The sequence below is a fragment of the Malus sylvestris genome, chromosome 15, assembly GCF_916048215.2.
Source record: "Malus sylvestris chromosome 15, drMalSylv7.2, whole genome shotgun sequence".
Lineage (NCBI taxonomy): Eukaryota > Viridiplantae > Streptophyta > Magnoliopsida > Rosales > Rosaceae > Malus > Malus sylvestris.
Window position 1 is genome coordinate 12671490 of NC_062274.1, and position 25761 is coordinate 12697250.

The following is a 25761-nucleotide window of genomic DNA, read 5'->3' on the forward strand; positions in this document are numbered from 1 at the left end:
AACATTATTCAAAGGAATTGGGATCATAGGCCTAATTATGTTCAGAAGCAAAACAATGCTCAAGGTGATTGTAAGTGGTGTGACAGGTTGCACTATGGGAAGTGTTGGTATGAAGGTAAACCAAAGTGCACAGGCTGTGGTAAGCCAGGTCATTCCATGAGAGATTGTCATGAGAATAGGGGCGTGCAGAAAGTTAATTATGTGAAGCAAATGGGAGAAACAGGATCACTGTTTTATGCCTGCAATGCAGTGACTGATGTGAAAGTCAATAACTCATGGTACATTGATAGTGGTTGTAGTAACCACATGACAGGAGATGATAGATTATTGGTCAATATTCAGAGAGGTTTGACATCCAAAGTGAAGATGGGAACTGGAGAAATCTGTGAAGTGGCAGGAAAGGGAACTTTGGTGATTGAAACTAAATTGGGAAGAAAACATATACAAGAAGTAATGCTTGTTCCCGGACTTGAGGAGAATCTTCTAAGTGTAGGGCAAATGATGGAAAATGGTTATTATTTGCTGTTTGGAGGTAATGTAGTGAATATTTTTTATGGATGGTCACTGGATAATTTAGTAGTGAGGGTACATATGACCAACAATCGATGTTTTCCTTTGACAATGTTGCCTGCAACACAGTATGCACTAAGGGCAGGTATCACTCATTGTGCTCGGATATGGCATAAGAGATTGGGTCATTTGAATGAGAGAAGTCTCAAGGTACTTGAAGAACAGGAGTTGGTGCATGGATTACCTAAACTAGAAATGTCCCAAAGTGTATGTGAAGGCTGCATGTTGGGTAAACAACACAGAGACTCATTCCCTTCTCAATCAACTTGGAGAGCTAAAGATCCACTGGAGTTGATTCATACAGATCTCTGTGGTCCAATGCAAGTAGAGTCTCATTCTGGAAACAAATATTTTTTGTTGTTTACTGATGACTGCACAAGGATGTCATGGGTGTATTTTCTAAGAAACAAGTCTGATGCATTTGAATGTTTCAAAAAGTTCAAGGCAATGACTGAGTTACAATGTGGATATAGGGTTAAATGTCTTAGGAGTGATCGAGGGGGAGAATTCCTTTCTGCAGAGTTTGACAAATACTGCAATGGTCAAGGAATTCAGAGACAGTTGACTATGGCCTACACTCCTCAACAGAATGGAGTGTCCGAAAGAAAGAATAGGACTGTGGTGGAGATGGCAAAGTCAATGCTACATGAGAAAAACCTTCCATATGCATTTTGGGCAGAGGCAGTGAACACTGCAGTCTATTTGATCAATCGGTGTCCTACCAAAGCTTTGAAGAAGTCAACCCCATTTGAAGCTTACAGTGGTAGAAAACCTGGAATAGCTCATTTGAAGATATTTGGCTCATTGTGCTATGTGCATATCCCTTCCAATCTCCGACATAAGTTGGAAGAAAACAGTCACAAGTGTATCTTTGTAGGATATGGTTCAAGTGAGAAGGGCTACAGATTGTTTGATCCCATTTCAAGGAAGATTGTTCTCTCAAGGGATGTCACATTTGATGAGAGTAAATCTTGGGATTGGAACTGCAATATAGATACTGGAGTGACATTTCCAGTAGTCACTGAACATAAGAATGCTAATGAAATCTGTGAGATTGATGAAGATCCTCAGTTTGAAGAATACAATGTTTCTCAAAGTGAGAATATGCTTGAGAGATCTCCAACTTATGATGATACACCGAAGAAATGGAGAAGTATCAATGAAATCATGGCTCAATGCAACATGTGTGTTATTGAACCAGAAAGTTATGAGGATGCAGTCAAAGATGATTCATGGAGGAGTGCAATGAAAACTGAATTGGACATGATTGAGAAGAACAACACATGGCAGCTTGTTGAGAGACCATATGACAAGCCTGTTATTGGTGTTAGATGGGTCTATAAGACCAAACTTAATTTGGATGGCACAGTGCAGAAGAATAAAGCTCGGTTGGTGGCTAAAGGCTACTCACAAAAGCCCGGAATCGACTATAATGAAACCTTTGCCCCTGTGGCAAGGTTGGATACAATTAGGACCTTAATTGCCCTTGCTGCACAGAAGAAATGGAACTTGTATCAATTAGATGTAAAGTCTGCATTTCTCAATGGGGTACTGAAAGAAGAAGTGTATGTTGAGCAACCTCAAGGTTTTGTGAAGGAAAGCGAAGAAACAAAGGTGTACAAGTTGAACAAGGCTCTATATGGCTTGAAACAAGCACCAAGAGCCTGGTATGATGAGATTAATGCATACTTCAATAATGCAGGGTTTGAAAAGAGTTCAAGTGAAGCAACTTTGTATGTTAAGACAAGTAAGGACTCAGGTATCATTATTGTCTCTCTATATGTAGATGACATTGTATATACTGGTAGCAGTCCACAAATGCTTGAAGAATTCAGGAATGACATGATGAAACACTATGAGATGACTGACTTGGGCTTATTACATCATTTTCTTGGAATGGGTGTGCTGCAAACTGAGAACAGCATTTTTATACACCAAAAGAAATATGCACAGAAACTAATTGAGAAGTTTGGTCTGAAAGAATGCAAGTCAGTTGCTACTCCACTTGCAATGAATGAGAGGTTGAGTAAAGTTGATGGAAGTGAACCTGCGGATGAAGGAGAATATAGGTAGCTTGTTGGAAGTCTGCTCTATTTAACTGCAACTAGGCCTGATGTGATGTTTGCAGCAAGTATGTTGGCAAGGTTCATGCATAATCCCACTAAGAAACATATGGGAACAGCTAAGAGGGTACTAAGATACATACAGGGAACAATTGATTTTGGTATTGTCTTTGAAAGAGGAAAAGCTACTACCCTAATCGGTTACTGTGATAGTGAGTGGGCTGGAAGTGAGGATGATATGAGAAGTACTTCAGGGTATGCATTCACACTAGGATCTGGTATGTTTTCATGGGCTTCAATCAAACAAAACACTGTGGCACTGTCTACTGCAGAAGCAGAATATGTTAGTGCAGCAGAGGCTACATCACAAGCAAAGTGGCTGAGATTTGTTCTAGAAGACTTTGGAGAAGAACAAGTGGAAGGAACTCAGATCTTGTGTGATAATACATCAGCTATTGCTATGGCAAAGAATCCAGTCTTTCATCAAAAGACAAGACACATCAACAGGAAGTTCCACTTCATCCGAGAAGCAATTCAAGCCAAAGAGATTGAGTTAGTGTACTGCAGGACAGAGGAGCAGATTGCAGATATACTGACTAAGGCTTTACCTAAAGATCGATTTGTGTATCTAAGGGAGCTACTTGGAGTTAAATCAGCCAAAGGATTAGAAGGGAGTGTTGGTGTATAATCCTTTAGCTGACACTTGGTAGCAAGAACTATGTTTCTCTGTTTTGTTTCAGTTTGAATGTGAGCCTTTGGATCATAGTCCACATGGCTTTTTTAATCTTGTGTCTAGCCTAAGTAGTAGAATAAGCCAAGTGGCATCATCTCATAGGATGATAGCAATGAATGGCTAAGATTGTGTTGTATGTTGAAGAGTGAAGGATCTCCCTTCCTTTCTTCAACATAACGGTTAGCTTGTATTTTGCAGAATTATGAATGAAATTCGAAGAGTCATTTTTGCAGCTTCTTCTCTCTGTAACTCTCTCCATCTTTGAAGACCACCTCCATTGAAATACATACTGAAAACACACACAAACACTAACATGCACTACTTTGGTTGATATTTAATAATGGTGTTCTTACTTTAGAAATTTAAGGACATCTTATTTTCTGTCTGTAGTCCATCGATCCGAATTCTTCGGTTTTCAAATTCTCTTTCAAGGATTATCAATGCTAAATTAAATGTGTGACAGTAACAATATTTGAAGTTGTAATGAAGTAGTTAAAGCATGGTGCTCGTCAACACTGCACAGACAGCTAACTTTATTGCGATTCATCATTCTGCTGTTACAAATTGCTCAATATATGCTATTAGTATATGTTGCATCCATCATTACCATCGATTTCAATTTGCCAAATATCATATAGTTGCTGAATTGGTCGTATTCAACTTATAATTGAAGATGTAACCAAGCTTAGCCAATGAAAATATACTTTACTGAAACTGTACATATGAAGCAATGTGACAGAGAAAAGGAACAAAGGGTTTTTACCAAATATAGTGTAATGTGTTGATGACAAAAGTTAAAGCCAGCTAACTAGTACTTACCAAAATATTTTGAACTATTGAAACGAAAATTCTACTATGCTTCAGTGTATGCATGACAATTGGCAAACAAAATTGAATAGGGCGTTAGATGCGCAACCAAGGATCCTACAATCATGGGCATCGATGGATGTTATGCACTAGTGTATACTAGAAAATCCCCTATTCATGTATGATTTACCAGGTAGATAAAATAAACTCATTGAAAAATATTTGTACCATACTTAGGGCCTTCATATTTAGATCTCGTATAAATACACGGAAGACTTAAATGTAATTATGTAATAAAGGAAGGGACAAATATGTAATAAGTGAGGAGCTCTTATTCTATAAAAGGACTCCTCACCCTCACAATTGGAGGAGGCCATTTTCTTAGGCCATGGGAAGAGTTCTCTCACCCTCTGAAGCTCTCTCCCTCACTCCCCTCACATCTCAGAAAAATACAATAATCAGTGTGGACATAGCCCAAACATTAGGGTGAACCACGATGCATCTTGTGTTATTTACTTTCTTGCAGATTCACGGTCGGATTTACGTTGTTTCAAGACCTTCGATTTTGTGCATCAACAAAAAAAAATATGAGTACTTTACTGAAATGATATACAGATATAAAGTAGGGCCTAAACAACCATTCCAATCACTGTTAGATTCAAGACTACCAAATTTGTTTTGGTTCTTCTAGCTTACTAGCGTAGCGTGGATAATCACTGGAGACCGAAAAAGCTCATGTATAACTGCAGAAACGTTTGTAAAATTTTCGAAAGTTTCATGCAGTGCATCTGCTTACAATGAAGAGAAAAAATTACAGTTTCAAATTGGTTTTTTCATCGAAACTTTATTTACGGTTTAATTTGAAGCATAATTGTGTAGGTGTAATGCCAATGACAACCCTATTCTGCTTTACAAACATAAATTCATAAAAGTGAGTGTGAGAAAGAGTCAGAGAGAGAGACAGAGAAAATAGGGGGGAGAGAGAGAGAGAGAGAGAAAAAAAAAACTGGTTACTGATGTAAGAATGAGATGATGTGGTTAAAAAACTATGTCAGACAGGGACAAAGTTAACCCTTTTCACAGAAATGTAGGAGAAGATGTGGAAGGAAAATCAAAAGGCTAACTGCAGGATGGGAGGGAACTGTCATCATTGTTGATAAAAAGGAAAAGGTATGGGAATCTTCTCTGAAGCACAAACTCATTTTTTTCACCATATTGATTGAATGAATCAGCAGGGGAATATTTTTTAAAATTGAATTGAAATTTCACCTAAATGTACAACACAACAAGAAAAAGATACATGTTAAAATTACCATTCTGCATGGCTCAAACGTGCGCTAGTAGATATAACAAAGTTTTAGGTTAAAAAAAAATACTGGCACAAAAATCACTGAATTTCATCTTCATCATTTCATCCGTACTACTACAGCAGCATACCATATGGGGTTTGTCTACTGCGGTAGCAAGTACCCTCTTACCAAATACACAATTCTAACTCAAACCTTAAGGAGAAGGGAATTTAAATTATAGGGCTTTCCTACAATACACCGGTGTATGAGATGCACGGATGTTTGAGCGGTAAAATTGAAAATGTCAAAATCTAGTCATCTGCTATACCGGTACATCTCATACACATGTGCATTGTAATTTTTTTGTAAAATGTAACCCACATTGTAACTCAGCAGTATTAGAGAATTCATTTATTAGATAATTTTTTTCAGACAAAATGCAAAGACAGTTCCATTAGAGGGGTCCCATGTGTATATATACATATTAAAGAACAACATTTGATACAAATACATTCAAATTATAAGAAGAAACTAATACGGTCCCATATAATTATGAAAGAATTCTGAAAGAAAATATTTTGACGAAATGGGTTCGAATTACGAAATAGAAGTGAGAGGATTACCAGGATCTATGGTGAAAAGGACGAAATCATTTTTCATTTTGTCTGCAGCGAACGTTGTAGGGAAATTGAAATGGTTAAGTCCAGAATTGCCATGGTCTCCCACAGCTTTCTTGAGCTTCCATGGTGCTAGTCCTGAAAGAGATTTAGACAGCAGAGAATTGAAGTTCAAGAAAGCTGTGGAAAAGCATGGCAAGGACTTGTAATTACAGTCTCTTTAGATCTTAGAACATCCCTTCTTGTGCGCCCTTGTAGTTTTCAGCTAGCCAGTGTATAGTAATATGAGAGAGAGAGAGAGAGAGAGAGAGAGAGAGAGAGAGGTTGGAAAAAAAAAGGCCATACCCCTTCATACAAAGGTCTCTCAAGGACCACTGGCACTCTACAACAAATAATCTGTCTATCAGCTTTATAGAGAGGGTGGAAAAGAGTGGGTTGAGTAGGGTTAGTCATAAGACATTTTACCCACAAAATGCCTTTCTTTCCTACTGAGTGCGTTGTGGGGTACTATAATAATATTTTCTATATAATACGGTTAAAAAAAACAAAAATTGAAAATTATTTACATATATAAAAGAAATGAAGAAACAATTACTGGAAATTAAATATATATGTGTGCATATATAGTTATGGAAAAAGAAAGGCTAGAGAATGAATATTACAAAGCCATTCCCATCCTCATCATCACATGCCTCCATGTGACCAAGATCTCTTTTTATTTTATTGGGATTTAAAGGTATGGGTTGTTTATGGTCCCCCGGCCAATCCTTATGTTTTCTTTTCTATGTGAAAATGAGTGTTGTCCTTGCACAACAACGTGAATTTGAATCTTATTGATTTTTTAATCTAACAAATCTATTGTTTGATAAAAAAAAATTATTAAAGGTAAATAATACATGTAATCATCGCTCATGATAATGTAATTTTCCATATTTTTTATTTAGTATATGTAATTGAACTGTTCATGAGGTTATTGTAGACGTGCTAATATATAATTGTAACAATATTTATATGGTTCTCGATCGACTTCTATTTTCATATCTAAATTTATTAGATTTAAATTTAGAACCTCCTTTAAAAAGTTGAGAAAGAATAAATTTGAGCGGCACTATGTCAAATTTTGAATTGCATTACTTTTTTTTTTTTTTGTCGATGAATGGCATTACTTAATTTCATGCACTCTATTAGCTTTACTTATGGCTTAGAAGTTTTTACCAGTGTTTTTATTTGGTAGACAACGGGGTTTAAATGTCCAATAAAGGAAGCTTACAATAGAATACTCAGCAGCGTTTCTCCATTAAGAGACGTCAACAAGAGGCATGAATTTGGTAAAAAATAACTTGGACTAAGAGAACATGATAAACTCAAGTTAACCAATTGAGTCACAAAAACTTAGCTAGTTTATTTCCATTCAATTCATGCCTAAGATATACAAAAGAAATGGTGATCCATATTAGTAAAAGAATTATATATTCATAAGGATAATACTTGCATTCTCCCTTGAAGGGATGAGCTCATTCCCCTCATGCAAATAATGTATAATTTGCCATACAAATTTTATAATTAGAACCGTTCAATTTCTTAATCTTCTTGAAGAGTAGCCTTACAAAAAAATCATTTGAATCAAAGATCAATTAGTCATTCAAATGTATAGAACAAATCAAAGGTGTGGGTACCAAGTACTATATTAATTTATGATGAAACGTTCATTTATTTGATATGTTTGGATGATTAAACAATTTTTAATTCGAATGATTTTTCGTAGGAGTAATCTTCAAATGATGATTAAGGAATTGAACGATTCTGATCGTTGAGTTATATGATTGTTAATGCTCAAAATTGGGAGGACAACAAAGACTAGTACGGTCAACCCTTGATGGACTAGGGATAAAGACTTTTAAGTAATTAAAACAAGGGTTAAATGGTTCACCCTCAAAACTAGGCTACATACAATGTAGTGCTTTGTATATATATTTGGTTTGGATTACAAGAAGTGCTCGGTAATGATGTAATCGTTTTCTCTTGGTTCGACCCCTTATAAGAGTTATTCATCCCTCTTATATAGAGCTCTATGAGCCCCAAAAGTTCTTGGCCCTCAAGTACTTCACCGCTTTAGCATTAAATGAACTAGATGCGTAGTCTTGCCTTGTTGGCTACTCCTACCTTACTCAGTTGACATGTGGAAACGAAGTGATTTCTGCTCAAAGCCATCTAGAAAGTTTTATGGGCCAACGCACACCGAGCACCTTGCTCGGTGCTGAGGGGCTGAGGAAACACTGACCCGAGATCCTAGCCTCACAACCTTTATGTCCCTTGCCATCGCTGTTAACCAATATGTGGCCTAAAGTTGATGTCTAAGTAAGCCTATCTCTAAGGCTTTGTGCTATAAAATTGGAACTAGGCCAACTTGGATCGAGCAGTCAGAAAGCACTTTCTGAATCGGTGCTTATCGTTCTTGTCGATAACAACCCCAGACCGATGAGGTGAGCGTCGTTTGTAGCGGTTGGGATTCCTTCTTATTGGGCTAGCTCAGAAGCCCAATACTTTAATCTTCTTTTCCTCTTGTAGGCATTCTCTTAGCCCAACTTGATGGGTCCAAATTACACTATATATTATTTTAAGGATCTAAAAGAACCTTACATTAACAATGTTTAATTACGTTGTTCGCAAAAAAAAGAATATGTATCCCTTCATAAAAAATAATTAGCTTTTGTTTCCACTGTTGCAAGGGGCCTTGAGATCGCCCTCTTCATCACATTGAATAAAACAGAGAGAGAAACGAAAATAAGGAAAAATTACTTTCCTAAATCCTTTAACAACATTAGGAAACATAAAATCACATGGTAAAGAAAACCTAAAACTACTCCATTTCGCAGCAGAATTCTTGAGCATGAGCATCACACATGTCATTCAAATACAATCATGTATGTAAAGTGTAAATCGTAAATGAACTAACCTAATCCTTATTTTGTCCTCCTACACGTGTATCTCATTTGGGCTTGCTTCACTAATACTAGTATATAAATAGAATGAGGACAGTTTTTTTTTTTTTTTTTTTTTACAAATATCATAAAGTTAAAGAGTCCCTTCAACGTTCATTTCTGAATGATGTTTTGTTGGCGATGGATGATGGGATAAGAAGAAAAAGAAGGTGCACCATAACATAACACACAATACGATGGATGTAGAGGATATTAGAAAATGATCACAATTCACATGATACTTGCGGTTAGCTAGATGCTTGCTCAGTTAGTCGGGAATGGTGTTAAAACGGTTAAAGTGATGGTGGTGCAGCGGTGCTAGTGGTGGCCTTGTGGACCGCACCGCTCTCCACCAAATGGACCCATGAACCCTAAATTATTATTATTAATTTACAAAATAATCAGACCCCTCCAGTCCTCACCCACCGTTACATCAGTTTGATATTCCAGTTTGTTTTCTTTTGTTGGTGTACAGCGCAAGTGGGGGTGGGGGTGGGGGTTTTCGTATACGATTCCACCCAACTCCCAGTGGTGGTTTATCTCCTCAATACCTACCCTCGGATAGTGGGATTCGGTTTATCTTCTCAAATTCAAAACTAGGGTTTGACAGTGGGCAAGTTATCTAACAACATCGTACGGTGTAGATTTCTTCGAAATTTATAGTAATTTTGAACAAGAAGAAAAGCACACAGAGAACACATCTTTTTACCTTAACATTAACGATGTAAATACTATCACATTACAGTACAGATGATCATCTTATAATAATTGAGATGGTAATAAAAAACATAAATTTTTTTATATATTTATTTTAAGTTCAAATAGCATTTATAATTTAATATCGTATTGAATTACATTATATGATCATCACATGATAATGTTTTATTACAACACAATAATATTTCTAGAACACGCCGTATTTCACATTTAATGGAAGAAGACAAACTGCTTCTTGGCAACTTCATGGAGTCACATCTTTCACATCATAGATTTATAATGTCCTCAACATATCGTTAGCTAGAAATTAAAGAAAAGTCTTCAATTCGAGACTTTGAATTCGAGTCTCTGTCCATGGGCTATCACCCTAAGGAGTACAAGAATGACCCCACACGACTACTTGGGCCTAAGTTCAAATTCCAGTCTTGGTTTACCATGCAAACTTACTGTCAGAAGTTCTATATAGACGTTTGGTTTTGTGTTGGTCAAAAGGAAAATGGAAAATGGAAAATGGAAAATTTTGAAGTGTTAGTTCTCGGCAGAATGTATGATTTGCATTTGCGCATGGCCTGTAAAATGGTGACCGCGATTGGGACTTTAAACGCAGCTCTACTACGACACTGCTCGTGATAAGGCCAATTCTCAGAAAGGTGGTGGGACTCTAGCCTCTAACGCATTGTTGTGTCTGGGCTGCCAGCGATCTCAGCCACATATGGATGGTTCAATGTGCGTTGCAAAAATATAAATATACACATGATGATAAAGTTGAAATGTTCAAATTTTGATTCTGCAGCTTGCATTACTAGGTAAATTAACAGTAGAAGGTGGAGCTTAGGTCTCTTTCTAATATACTATTAACCGCTGCCATTTGGTCATTGGGTTGTGGCAGTCATCTATCTGTTTCTCTGGTACACAATGGGGCCAAAACATAAACACATAAAAGCTGGTGTCTGTGCCACTTTGAGTTACAGGTTCCGTCTGTGCCACCGTAGCATATATAATGAGAACAATTTTCACGACCCACTTCCTCATCTGTGTAAATTCAAATCCAGATCATTTGAGTTTCTGGTTGTGATTCTTTGTCCTTTTCATTCAATCATGTATAAGATATGTAAAATTGTAACAAATTGTGCATGTCCATAAGAAAAATAACCTACCAAAACTTCAAATGCCACGATAATTAATTAAATTATGAAAGTGTAATTATCGCAAACATGACTTACTAGATGCCTGTTAAGATCTTAACTGAGACTCATGCCATGTTCATGTGTGTGTTTTACCTTCTTCACATGACAATGCTTCGATTAACTTGAAATACCATACTTGTGGGATCTTATGTAAGTTTGGTATTCTTGTAGTAATTGCCAGTACAAAGCAAGCATGTAGCACTACAAGAAAAATGGCCTTTGAGCACAAAATTAGGGACACAAATGAGGTGTTTGTGTCTGTTTAAACACCAATAAGGTGGAACAGTGCTCATTTCGTAATGGGCACCATGAATTGTGCGCAATGTTAAGAAAAGTGGACGCAAACTCATTATTGGGCACAAAGCCATGAATTTTGTGCCTTTAATGTCAGCAATGGAAATTTTTTATTAATTTGCAATGACACCAGAAATGTTATTGTGTCTTGTAATTTAATATATTTAAAGTAAAAGTAGATTTTTTGTGCCCTTTGTTTAAAATAATGTTTTAAACAAAATAAGAAAACATTTTCCTCAAACTTCACGCCTCACTCTCTCCTCATTTCCTTCATTCTGCCTCTCTGTGTTTCCCATTCAAACCCAGCCTCTCCTCAATTCCTTTGCCTCTCTTCTCTCTTTGGCTTTCCCCTTCCCAATCGAACCTAGCCTCTCTTCAACCCTAGGCTCTCTCTCTCTCTCTCTCTCTCTCTCTCTCTCTCTCTCTCTTTATATTTTCCCCAAAATTTTCTATTTCCCTCTCTCTGTCTCTTTCACCTCTCATCTCAATTCTCAAGTCGAGTTCACATCTCATGCAGAAACATAATTTGCAAATCCTTCCCCTTCAAATTTCACACACACTACGAATCGATGGGTCTCAACTCAAGTCTTCAGTTGAGTTCACACATTCTTACAGAATCTGCAAAAAAAATCCTTCTCATTCACACATAATCTGCAAATCAGTCGGCCTCAACTCTCTTCTCATCCCCAGTTCCCTTTCAGTTCAGTGCTTGCATAATGCGATTCCTTCCTCTCCACTTCGTTCCAGGTAAAATGGTAACAATTTAGAACTTGTATTGGTTAATTTAGTTAATATTTTGTGATTAATTTTAGGGTTAGGGTTCGTTTGAAACACAAGGGAACTGAGTTTTTTTCTCTTTTGGGTTATAATCAAATGGGGATTTTATCTGGTTCAGATTCAAACAGACCCATTTTTGCTTCGAATGGAAAGTGACCTGCTGTAACTTCGAATAGGTTTAGACTAGAAGGTGATTGGCTATTTTTATGAATTAACAAATATTGAGTTGTATATGTACTACTTAATGTATTAGCCAAGGGTAGATTTGGCTTTGGAAAGCTGTTATTCAGCTTTTTCATAGCACAATAATTAATTGGAAGGTTGTTATTCCATTTTGCTCAAATTTGTTCATATTTCTCGTTGATTGTACAATTCAGGTTGATTGTTCATATTTGTGACTTGTCACTATGAACGCATTTGTACAATTCAGGTTGATTGTACAATGAGTGGCTTTTCGTATTTGTACAGTAGGCAATGATTCTTTAAGAAAGTTGGACTGGTAGAGTAATTTAGTTTAGGAAATAAAGCATGAATTGGTACTGGTAGTAGTATGTATAATGTATTGATGAACTTACAATCTAGAAAGAGAAGGGGGTTTCTTAGAAAGCAAATGAACTAGCACTGGTAGTACTTTGATATGTTGTCAAATTGCTCTGGTATTCGAAGTGGGAAATGATTTATTTGTTCAAGTCTCTTCCAAATTTTCTCCTAATCTTTCCTTTATAGTTAATTTTATTTCCAATTAGCTTTTGCATGCTCTCGTCAAATTGCTTGATATGATGCTGTTAATTTCCAACTAGCTTCGAACTAAAATTTCCCCTACAAGAACTTCTCTACGTCCTTATCCAAAGAAGCACAAGAAAGCACAAACCTTGCAAAGGGCTTCTGCAACAAAAAGGGGATTATGATATTAACCTTCAGAGCTATTGTATTTGCTTACCTGATTTTGCTTTTTATATATTTGATTAAGACATTTTGAATTTGCAGGTTCTGAAAGATGCTGAGGTAGCCTTACTCCATGGCAGATCTGGAACTTCTAGTTATTGATTTTAATTAGCTCTGTTTTTTTGTGTCATTTTCGACTGATTGTGGGAATGGTTTTGAATTCAACTATATTTGTTTTGATGACTATATAATGAATGTGTATCTATTTGACTACAAAATGAATGTGTATCTAATGAATATTGTAGTCTGTTAGCCGAGTGGGTCTTTTATTCACTAACATCAAGCTAAGGGTTATGTCAGCCGATTTCAACAGGTTTTTGCCTTGGTCACTGTCAATAGCGGTAATTCCAGTTGGTCAAAATCTTTGGTCTGTTACAAAACTTTAAAGGATAGAAAACTTCTCTAGTCTGTGCGCTTGAATATTGGAATCAAAATGAAGATGATAATATTTATCTATAACGAATTTGAACCTTGAGCAACTAGCTATGTAACCTTGTGCAAAGTATTATGGGACTGAACAACCTAGTAATGCATTTTTAAGTTTTTAATGTTTGAAAGTTTTTTGGTCCTTGAACATCACTGGAAATATGTGGTAGTTTCCCCTCTTGTTGGTTGTGTGAACTGCTTTATGGAAAATCTCAGAAATTTTGTTTGTTTTTTATCTTGAACACTTGTAAATGTATTTTTTATGAGGAGTACTTGTAGTTTTCCATATTAATCTTCTGCTTCCATTGTTGATTGTTTTGGACGGTGGAGTTGTTATATAAGAATCATCTTTAAGCAGGTGGTGGAAAGGCCCATAAAGCAAATATGAGTCCTCCCACAGATGATAGAGGTATGTCTTTCATTCTTTATCCCTTCATTTTCTTTGCTCTTGTAAATTGTTTGATTTTTCTTTATCTTTGAATTTATATTTATATGTATATGTATGTATGTGTATCTACTACACTGAATTCGCAGGCTTTTAGTTTATTTAAGTGCTGAATTTTTGTAAATCTACATTTTCAAATGCTGAATTTTTTATACCTAAAGTATGTTTCCCTTTTCTCCCATACAGGTTGCTCTGCTTGGGTTCAGTTTTAAGCGCATTGAACATGGAGGGGAAATTGATGCCAGTGCACCTTGGGACTACGCTGAGATTCAGATTTTTCCATCCCAGAACAGGTTAGGTTTTCGCCTTCCGGTAAATTTTATTCTTTTAATGGCATATGTTTTCTCCTCTGTTGTATTGGATTATAAAAGTTTGTTCTTTCTGTATATGCTACGCTAAGTGTATTATTATTTCCTGTTGGTAATTCCCTTTGTTTAGGTGATATTATGAATTTATTCAAATTATTGGAGAGTAACTACATGTTTTTTTTAATTTTTGTATTAGAATTGATAAGTTACCTTTCCTCTCTTCCGACTTATAATAAATTGATAAATTATAATGATATTTCATATTGTTGTATAGTTCCCTACCGAGTGGAAGCACGAAAGACATTATCAAAGCTGAAAACTACTTGATTATAAGTAGGTTAGATTTCAAAAAACTTATTTATTAGCTAGTGCTTGCCTGGTTATTTGTTTTTTGACTTATTCTTTGCTCTTTTCCTCAATTTGGTTGGTTGTTGCATTATGCTGCGAAAAGTATATCTTTCTACTATTATAATTAGGACTAGTACTTGCTATCTACTCTCTTACATAAGAAATCGTTAAAGTTTATGGTATGTGTATTTAGGCAATGATTGAAAATATTTATGTATTTTGGTTGGTGTTTCTGTCGAAACTTTGCTACATAGTCTTTGAAAAGAAAGTAGCAACGCATCAGCATCGCTGCTTTTACTGCTCGATAGATTTCTTACTCATGTTCATTTTCAGAGGCTGGAGCAGGGGTTGAAGGTTGTTTGTGGTGGTTAAGGGTTGTTTGGCATGCGAGGAACTCGAGAGTAATGGTATTTGTTAGGTTCTTAGATTTAGTTAAGAGTTTTTCATGGAAGAAAAAAATGTATTAGGAATTATTTTCATTATCTGTATGAATAATTTCTTATTGATGGTATTACTATTTGAATTTATTTTTTATATATATTTATCCTATTGGGCACAATAACAAACTTGTGCTAACGAAAAAGTCTGACATGGGTGTTAGAAAAGAGGCACAAAAAATCCTTATTTGTGCTGAGCTTTTTGGGTAGCAAAGACCATATTGTGCCCAATGGTCAAAGGCAACACCCATAGAGGGCACACATAATATAATAATTGCTGGATTGTTGCCATTGGTCTATGGGCACATATGTTGGTGCCTTTTGGCCTCAAATGGCACAAATAATTTGTTGTGCACAATGCCCATATTTTTTGTAGTGTAGCCAAGGCAGCTGAGTTAGTGGGATCGATCCATCCAGCCAAGCGTGTGTGCAGAGTGCAGCACGGAGGTGAAAGGACAAGAAAGGGCAGAGGGAATGATGAGATGGTTCTGCTATCATTGTAAGATTGTGATAATTGAAGGGACCTACATGAACTAGGCTCCAAATCATCATGAATATTTGCAAGGTCACTTATACCGTCATATGATGCATGGCAAGTTGGGTGCATGAGAGAGTATCCGAGAGCATCCATTCCTCATCACCCTCACCAGAGCCCGATCTGATTCATTACAAATTTGCAATTTACATGCAGTGATAGTATGGATGGATCTATGTTCAACCGTATCAGTCTGTTACTCCTCTTTTCTTTCTTTGTTTACTTTTAATTTTCTCCCACTTCAAACCGTTTTTTTTTTTTGTTCTTGTTACTAGTTAAATTCTAGAACCTACCAATCATCATTAGAGTCTCTTGTAGCATGAATGCAAGATCACTTACTTTTGTTTCGTAAAATCAAAACTTGACTTTGGCTTTCATGCTAATTATGCTGAAGCTTCATCCTAATTATGTTGAACTCAAAACGTACTTATAAACAAGACCAAACTAGTAGGACGTTATTATGTACAACTATATATATATATATATGAACTATATTATGAAATTAAATCTTGTATAACACTGGCATTTTACACTCCTAATAGAGTGAATGGATTATTTGTGAACTTGTCTTGCACTCAAAGATGCTTAAATTTCCCTGTAGCATAAGAAAAATCTTAACTTTCGTAATTATGTTTAAGCCTAAACACTATAAAAGTTCGACTCTCGTTTTGTCATCGTATGGGTGCTGACTGGGCCTAGTAAGTGGTAGTTGAAAACGTACAATTATTAATATTAGGAGATGGGATTAAGTTAAAAGAAAAGTAGATTACTGCAGGGTATTACGGTATCAGCCAATGGATGAAGGGTAAGGTTTTTAGATGGGGGTGGGTGGGGGCTGGGATCAATGGGTATCTCGCAATAACAGTTGGACGTGTAAGTAGGCGCATGTGATTATGGCTTGGAAGGGAACAAAGTGTACGTAGGAACGGGACGGGATTGCAGCAGGAAGGGAGGAGGGGTATGCTTGTCTCTATGCATTGCTTGGGATAGGACTCTGTCGTCACTGTCGTATGGGTCACTAAACAGCCTGTTCACTACCACCTACACTTCCCTTAACATTACAAATTCACATTATCATATAACCTTAATGTTTATATACGTTGTTATTAATCATATTAACCATAATTCCCAATGCGGACATGGCAGTGATATTGCTGATATCTGATAGGAGCATATTTATGCGCCTTAGTTAGCTAGTTCTTATGCATCTTTGTTATGTTTTCTTCGTTAAAGTAGTCTTTTAAGCTACTTTCATGTGTTTTCAGGTTTAAAGGACATATTACATGAAATAATGCAATGTGGAGCTTTTGGAGCACAAAAGTGAGCTTGGAATGAAAAGGACATGCTTGGAACACAAGGTTGGGATGAAATTGAAGAGTTGAAGATTTGAGGTTTCCTACTTGAAGTAGGAAAGCTAAGCCTAAAAGTTTCCATTTTGGGTTGATCTTTCCTAAATCGGAATTGGCAACCAAAGTTTCTAAAAGTTGGAAGTTTCTATTCTTGGAGGTTTCTATTTTCGTGAGTTTCTATTCTTGGCTTTGGGCTTTTAGATGACTTAAACCCTAATTCCTTGTGGACCCTAAGCCTATGCCGCACCCTAGGCCCCTTTCATTTAATTTCTGCCATGTTGAAGCCCTAACCCTAGCCCACTCCTTGCCGCACCCTAGGCCCTTTTTCTCACCAAATTTCTGATTGTTTAACTTATTTTTCTGGTGGATTTGGGTTTAGTGAAACCCTAATCTGATTTGTTAGGGTTTTTAAGTGCATATATACTTAATTCCCACACCTAGCCGCACCACTCTTCCCCTCTACAAAAAATCAGAAATTCACCATCACCCTAATCCCTTCCTTGCCGCAGCCACCACCCATTCCAGCAACCTTTCCCACCTTTTGCCGCAGCTTCCATCGATTCCAGCACCATTCCACACATCCATACATCATTCTCCACCTCCATAAACCATTCCCACACCTTGCCGCACCACCATACTATCCTATCTACCTTTCAAAAACCCAAAAACACATCCAGAAAATCCATTCACGCCAGAACCTGTCCCTCACCTTTGCCGAGCCCAACCTTCACCCAACTCCATATTTTCTGACCCCAAACCTTCCTAGCCGTGCCCTACACCCAGCCTAGACATTTTTCCACCATTCTTCCTCATTCAAAATCATCCAAAACTACCCAAACAGCCCTAAACCCTCACTGCCGCAGCAAGGAGAAGAAGAAAGAGGAGCTTTCTGTGCAGATTTCAAAGTGGACTTCTTTGGCATTTTAGGTGTAATCTTTCTTATGTCTTCGATGTTTCAATTCAATAAACTTTGTGTTGTGAGTATGAGGAACTAAACCCCCTTAGTTGGGGGGTGATTCGAAACCATGTATATGCTTGCAATTTGATTCGATTACATTCAGTTGTTATTTCTTGAGTTATGGATTCAATTCGTTCATCTATTTGATTGATACTTATTTATGTATGTTGATTGAGAGTGCACGCTTAACTTTCATGCATGAATATGATGCTAGATTATGAGGGAGTTTCACCTAATAGTTACAATCTTATAATCACAAGTAGTGAAGATCGCTTGAAAACGATCGCGTTGAATGAACTCTTAGCATAAGTTTCATGCAATTCATAGTAACAAATGCTTCGTCAATGCTTATGTTTTTCATAGAACGTAATGATTCTTGCTTGTATCTCTATTATGCAATTCATGTAGGGAACTTGTAGGGAATGTTTTGGGTTGTCGTATGCAATCATCCAACTTAATAACTTGTGGAAAAACTGAGGGTTAATTAGTGCAATTCACGGTTAATCTGGGGCGTTGAGTATTTATAATTTATTGGAAGAACAACTGAAAATCGTTTTGTTTGCAAGTGTGACATGTGTGGAGAAGAACCTCCTAACTAGCCTTTTATCCATCCCTTTCACCAAAATCGTTTTTACAATCTGTGTTAATTAAAGTTTCTGTTTTGTTTTCAATTTCTGTCCAAAACTAAATCCCCTTTTACTTTGAAGTCTTAAATTAGTTAGAATATGTTTTGATTTGTGTTTCTAGGTATTTTGATTCAAGTTTTCATCAAATTTCGTCCAAATTAGTGTAGGTGCTCAAAACTGCCCAGAAAGTGGTTTTTAGGCAGTTTTGAACCTTCTAGTTGCTGTTTTGAGTTTTAGGGTTGTTTACGTGTTTTAAACTTTAGTTTTGCATTCTTTAAGTCTAGTTTAGTGTTTTAAACTTTGTTTTTGAGTTTTTAAGTCAGTTTCCAAGTGTTTAGCAATCCCTCCTAATCCCCGGTCTAGAACGATCCCTACTTACATCTCTACTACAATTTGACAAAAGAGGGTTTAATTTGTGTGCTTATCTATTTCGCATCAATATCGTTGAAATTGCAAACTTCTTTTTTTTTGTTGAAAGAGACGATAGCTTCATTATAAATCAAGGGAAACAGTACAAATAAACTTCCAGTAAAGGGACTAGCTCAAACAATCCTCTAGCAAGAGGTCGCCAATGAGATCCGGTGGATCCTCAAACCATGTACAAGAGCTATCACAGTGAAAAGCAAAATGCGCTAGATGGTGGGCGATACCATTCGCTTGTCGGCGTATGTGGGTAGAGTGACCTCCAGTGAATCAGTGATTGTGGACAACATGAAATTGGAATCTTCAACATTAGGTTTAACCAAAGATGTATTGAGAGAGCCGTCCAAAAAAGCAATTACAATTTGGAGGGAATCGTTTTCCAAACAATTTTGAATACCCCTTAAAGACGCCAGAATTAAGTCATCACGAAGAAACTTAAAGTTGTTAATATGTAGTTAATATGGTTGTCACTTGTCAAAATGTCTTTATATTTTGTTCGCAAGTGCAGATATTTTCAACAAAGAATAGTTGCATAACTTTACATGATTAACTAATGCCCAATTGTCATTTCCCATTTGGCAACTAGTTGGCCGTTGGATCTGTGATTCTCTGTTCTTGTATGAGCCTGTAGGAGAGATGAACCCACTTTACAACAACAGTCTTATATACAAATGGGACCCAAACGTCCTCAATTATATGTGATCCATCACATATATGCATGTAGGGTTTTCTCCCGTTAATTTGTTAATTTGCTCACCAAATCGAAAATTAGATAGATCTGCATGCATACATAGGGTAAAATAATTGATTTTCTTGTTGGCCTGAATGATTGGGTGAAAATCGTAATAGTATTACTGCAGTACTACTGCTTACCTAAAACTTAAAGGACTCATGTTTTTCACTTTGATTGCATACCCATTTTGCTGTGGGATGCTTGTATTTATAATTGCTTCATGATTACGTCAGAGTTTGAAAACCCTATTTACAAGGAAGTTTGAAATTCAAATAATACAAATCAGAAAAGCAACAGTTTACACATATTCAAAAATTATATCCTACAAACAAGGAACCCTAATCAGATAGCACTTTCAAACTAAACTGAACTCCTCAAATCACAGTGGACTCCTCAAAGCACGGTGGATGGAACTGCATGTTGACTTCGTCTAACAGCCCCCCGCAAGCTAACAGGTGGTGGAACAACTAAAAGCTTGGAGACAAGTAACTTAAATCTAGACGAAGACAATCCTTTAGTGAAAATGTCAGCAAGCTGGTCCTGGAAACACACATAATTTACCAACAGTTATCCACGAACAACCTTCTCACAAACATAATGGTAGTCGACCTCCAGATGCTTGGTTCGCAAGTGAAAAACCGGATTGGACGCAAGGGCAATCAAAGAAATATTGTCACACCAAATGGTTGATTGAACTAGATGCATATGGAGATCTTTATAAAGATACCTTAATCATGATAACTCAGCTGCAGTATAAGCTAACTGCCTATACTCCGCCTCTGCACTCAATCTGGAGACCGTCTTCTGCTTCTTTGAACTCCAGGATACAAGGTTTGAACCCAAATAAACACAGAAACTACATGTTGAGTGACGAGTATCTGAGTTGCCAGCATAATCTGCATCTGAATAGGCTGTCAACTTAGCAGTTCCTGGTTTGTATAGTAATCCATGATTATAAGTAACCTTCAAGTACCGAAGGATTCTCTTGATTGCCATCCAGTGCGTGTTCTTCAGAGAGTGCATAAACTAGCACACCTAATTCACAATGTATGATAAATTAGGCTAAGTTATCATGAGGTACTGTAGCTCTCCCACAACACTACGATACATCTCAACTTCTGACCAGACAACACCGGAGTGGAAACAGACTTTGCTTCTGTGAATTTAGTTTGAGTGAGTAGGTCCAGGGCATATTTAGACTAACAGAGATGCATGGAATCACCATTATACTTGACTTCAATACCCAGGAAATAACTCAGTGGTCCCAAATCCTTCATTGAAAACAAATTACCAAGTTTCTTAATCAAATGAGCCATCTGACGATGACTATTCCCTATGATTAGAATGTCATCTACATAGATTAATAGAATAAGATATACACCCTGTTTATTAAACGCAAACAAACTGCAATCATATGTAAACTCTTCGAATCCCAGTTGAAGCAAGAAATTTGATAAACGTTGGAACCAAGCCCTAGGCGCTTGCTTGAGACCGTAAATGAACGTTGCAACTTATAGAAATGATTTGGAAACTATTTGTCAATGAACCCCGATGGTTGTCACATGTGAACCTGTTCATTTAAGTAGCCATGCAGAAACGCATTCTGAACATCAAGTTGGCGTACATGCCACTTCTTCGACACAACAAGACTTAAGACAAGTCGAATGGTGTTATGCGTAACCAAGAGACTGAAAGTCTCTGTGTAATCCACACTAACCTTATGGTGAAATCCATTAACCACTAATCGAGCTTTATGACGCTCAATAGTGCCATCTGCTCGTCGTTTAATTTTGAACACCCATTTATTTTGCATGATGGCCAAGACAAGCATGCCACCTTTGAACCGATACCCTAACTCCCACATATGCAGAAACAGTATGCTTGAGATGTCCACTGCCATTTGGAAATGGGTACAACCCATTCTCACATCTATCTCGGAAAAGCGTCTTCCGTGTCTTGAGGTCCTTAACAAGGAAAAAATGTTGAAATATTAGTAAGTAATAATCATTATCTAAGGTAAACCTATGAGCATATATGATATTGGTTAATGCAGAAGGACAATGAAGAATATCACGTAAAGCAAAGGAGTAAGCATTAGTATCAAGTCGATTTGAGCCAAAATGTGCAATAGAGATACCAGAATTATTACCTACACCTCCTACAACATCATTACCAGTATACTCATTGGGATTGGCCAAATTCTGAATTTCTGGAGTGATGTGTGCGTTGGCACCTGTGTCGATGAGCCAAGAACCATTCTGCTGCTTATTAAGGGTGATGGAAGATGAGGTCATCACCGAGAAGCGTTTGGTAGGAATCCTTCCTTCAAAGGCAGTATTCATACGCTGGTAGCAGTAAAGTGCAGGATGACCTGGTTTGCCACAAATTTGACAAACGATTTTTATCACCATAGTAAGTCATCATTTCGCCATTACCTTGGTTGTTGTGATTATTGTTATTATTACGAGGGTTGTACCTTCTTTGAGGTGTTCCACGATTGGAAGAGTTGCCTCGCCCACCATCACGAGGATGACCACCACGGTCTCTGGAACCCACAAAGGCATTGACAGTAGCTTCTTCCACCAAAGGAACATTTTGTTCAGCCATACTTCGTTCTGTAATCAGTAGCAGTGATTTAAGAGTTGGATAGGTGATAGGCGTATCACGAACTTGTACAACACTCACAGTCATCTCGAACGCTAGTCCTAGATTGTTCAACACAATATGAACAAGTTCTTCATCACTCACAGGTTGCCCAGCAAGAGCAAGGTTGTTAGCTATCGCATTCATGCGATCCAGGTAATCAGCCACAGATAGATCACCCTTTTTGGTCTCAAACAATTCATTTCTTAGAAAGAAAATTCGATTTTGGGAGGTAAATGCATACCTTTGCTCAAAAGCTTCTCAGGTAGCTCGAGCAGTTCGTTTGCTTGCCACCACAGACAAGACAGACGCAGTCAGATATCTATTTATCTGGCTGAGGATCATTTGATTATGTTGAACCCAAGTTGTGTACGCAGGGTTCACAGTGGTGGAGTTAGCAACCTGTTTTAGGGAACACAACAGCGTGTCATCGACATACCCCATCAAGTCCCTACTTTTCAGAATAGGAAACATTTGAGCCAACCACAGTAGGTAGTTGGTTCTATCTAGTTTGATGTTCACGACAATGGAAATAGGTTGGAATGTGGTATTTTGAGGGTAGGAGTTAACAGTGGAAACATTGTTTTCAGCCATGGAAGCGTGGATGGGAAGAATAACAGACTAGGATCTTTGTCGTTAGACTAAAAAAGCTCTAGAAACCATATAAAACTTAAAGGACTCAAGTTTTTTTACTTTGATTGCATACCCATTCAACTGTGGGATGATAGGAGCATATTTATGCAACTTAGTTAGCTTAATTCTTGGCATTTACTTAGTTTAATTCTAGTTATTTTAGTACTTTAAGCTATTTTCGTGTGTTTGTAGGTTCAAATAACAAAGTTAGCAACAAAGTGCTATTTGGAGCATTTTGGAGCATTTTTGGGCCAAGATTGGATAGTGCAAGCGTGGAGACATGAGGATGGACGTTTTTGAAGATTTGGAGGCTAGAAATCAGCATGTTTGTGTGCAAGTGTGTTGACCTACAATTACCAAACATTCATCCACTACACCCATTACATCCACTCATTACCAAACACTCACCCACTACACCTATTACATCCACTCATTACCACAACACTCACCCACTACACCCATTACATCCACTCATTACCACAACACTCACCCACTACACCCATTACATCCACTCATTACCAAACACTCACCCACTACACCCATTACATACACTCACCCACTACACCCACTACACCCATTACATACACTCACCCACTACACCCATTACATCCACTCATTACCAAACATCCATCCACTACACCCATTACATCTACTCATTACCAAACATCCATCCATTACACCCATTACATCCACTCATTACTAAACATTCATCCACTACACCCATTACATCCACTCATTACCACAACATACACCACTACCACCTTAATTAGATGGTAGTCCTCTCCCTAGCCTATAAATACATCCACCCTTCACCATAACAAGGGGAGGAGAAAAGATCCATCAAAAGACACTACATTCACATCTCACAACTTCATACACTTACACTTTCATTCCTTGGCCGGGAGAACACAATCCACCCATCCACCCTTCACCATAACTCACCTATATCCATCCACCACCATAATTTACCACTCATCCATCAAACCACACCTTGTGCCGCAACAAAGAGAAGAAGGAAGACCCTTGGACGTGCTTGCCATTCAAGTTGGATTGTTGGAGCGTTTTTAGGTGTTTTCATTCTTTTGTTTTCAATGTCTAAATTTGTTTATCTTTGCTTTGTGAGTATGAGGAACTAAACCCCCCTTGGCTAGGGGGAATTCGAAACCATGTTCATGCTTGCAATATGATTTGATTACCTTCAATTGTGATTTCATAAGTTGTGAATTCAATTTGTTTAACTGCTTGATTGATAACTTATTCGTGTATGTTTATTAAGAGTGCACACTTAGTTTGCATGCATGAATATGATGCTAGAGTATAAGGGAGTTTCACCTAATAGTTACAAACTTATATTCACAAGTAGTGGAGGTCGCTTATAAACGATCGCGTTAAATAAATTCTTGGCAGGAGTTTTATGCTCATCATAGTAATGAATGCCTCGTCAAAACTTATAGTTTTCATAATGCTTAATGATCTTTGATTGTATCTTTATTGTGCTGTTCATGTAAAGAACTTTTGAAGAATGCCTGAATTGTTGTATGCGCTTTCCTATCCAATTCAATAACTTAAGGAGAACTTGAAGGTTAATTTAAGCGAACTTAATTAACCTGGGGTGTTGAGTTTCATGATTAATCAAAAGAACAACTGAAAATTGGTTTATGTGCAAGTATGTCATGTGTGGAGAAGAACCTCCTAGCTAGCCTTCCATCCATTCAATTTACTCAAATTCGTGTAGATTTCATTAGTTCTTTAATTTACTTGTTTTGTTTTCAAATTCGTCAAAACCAAAACCTGCTTTACTTTAAAGTGTTTTATTAGTCAAAATCTGTTTTGATTTGTGTTTTTAGGTGTCCCAAAAGTGTGTTAGAGTCCAAATCTGCCTAGTTTGTGTTTTTAGGCAGATTTGAGTGTTTTTAGCTTGTTTTGAGTCCTTTGAGTTTGTTTTAAGTTCTTTGAGTCTAGTTTAGTGTTTTTAACTTTGTTTATATGTTTTTAAGTCAGTTTAGAGGTTTTAGCAAGCCTTCCTAATCCCCAGTTTAGAACGATCCCTACTTGCATTTATACTACAATTTGACAACAAGAGGGTTTAGTTTGTGTGTTAAGTTAATTTTCACATCAAATTTTTTGGCGCCGTTGCCAGGGATTAGCAACTTTGCAAATCCCCTGTTGTTTGTTTTTCATGTTTTTTGTTTTATTTACTGACTTTGTTTCTATTTGTGTCTTTTATTTTTACTTTTGATATTGATTTAGTTTTGTTTCCTTGATTTCAAGTACTAGAGAAGTAAGACATGGATTTTGCTACCATTCAAGCTCAATTGGCGAAACTTACTTCTCAATTGTCACAATATGCCGAAAGGACCACAATGCAAAGTGTCCCTACAAATGGTATGTCCTATGGGCAAGGATATCCAACTCATCAATGTTCTCAATTCGCTACGAATAAAGATGTTTGGGGTTATCAAGGCCATAGCCAATCAGGGGACAACATGTTTTTCAACGCTTACCATTCGGATTGGAGAGATTATTCAGATTACATGTGTGGAGAACCGCAACAATTCCAACAAGATGGAAATTGGCAGCAAGAAGAGGAGTTCTATCACTAGCCATATGAACCATCACAGCCACCACAACAATCTGCCCAATTCAATTCAGGTACATCTTTGGATAATGATATGTTTAATAAGTTACTCACCTCTTTGAACCAGGATGTAGAAAACTGAAACAAATAGGTGAAAAATCAAGCCAAAAAGACGGGCGAATTGGAAAAGCAATTTGGGCAAATTATGGAGTTCACGACACAAATTCAAGAGCAAAGTGAATTCTCCAACTCAACTGTTGAAAATTTGAAGGAAAATTTTGAAATCCATGATGCTATCACTTTGGGAAGTGCTATGGAGGTTGGAGGTGAACCCAAGAC

At 37.1% G+C, this 25761-nt stretch overlaps 1 long non-coding RNA gene across 2 annotated transcripts; it reads left to right on the top strand.

Annotated features, from left to right (window-relative positions):
- Positions 1-11518: 11518 nt before the first annotated feature.
- LOC126602190 (uncharacterized) lies at positions 11519-15041 on the top strand. 2 transcript variants are annotated; one of them, XR_007616009.1, is made up of 5 exons: positions 11519-12005; positions 13023-13815; positions 14038-14144; positions 14434-14496; positions 14841-15041. It is a non-coding gene; the product is annotated as an uncharacterized LOC126602190 (long non-coding RNA). The 2 variants fall into 2 exon arrangements; XR_007616010.1 differs by lacking the exon at positions 14434-14496.
- The last annotated feature ends 10720 nt before the right edge of the window (positions 15042-25761 follow it).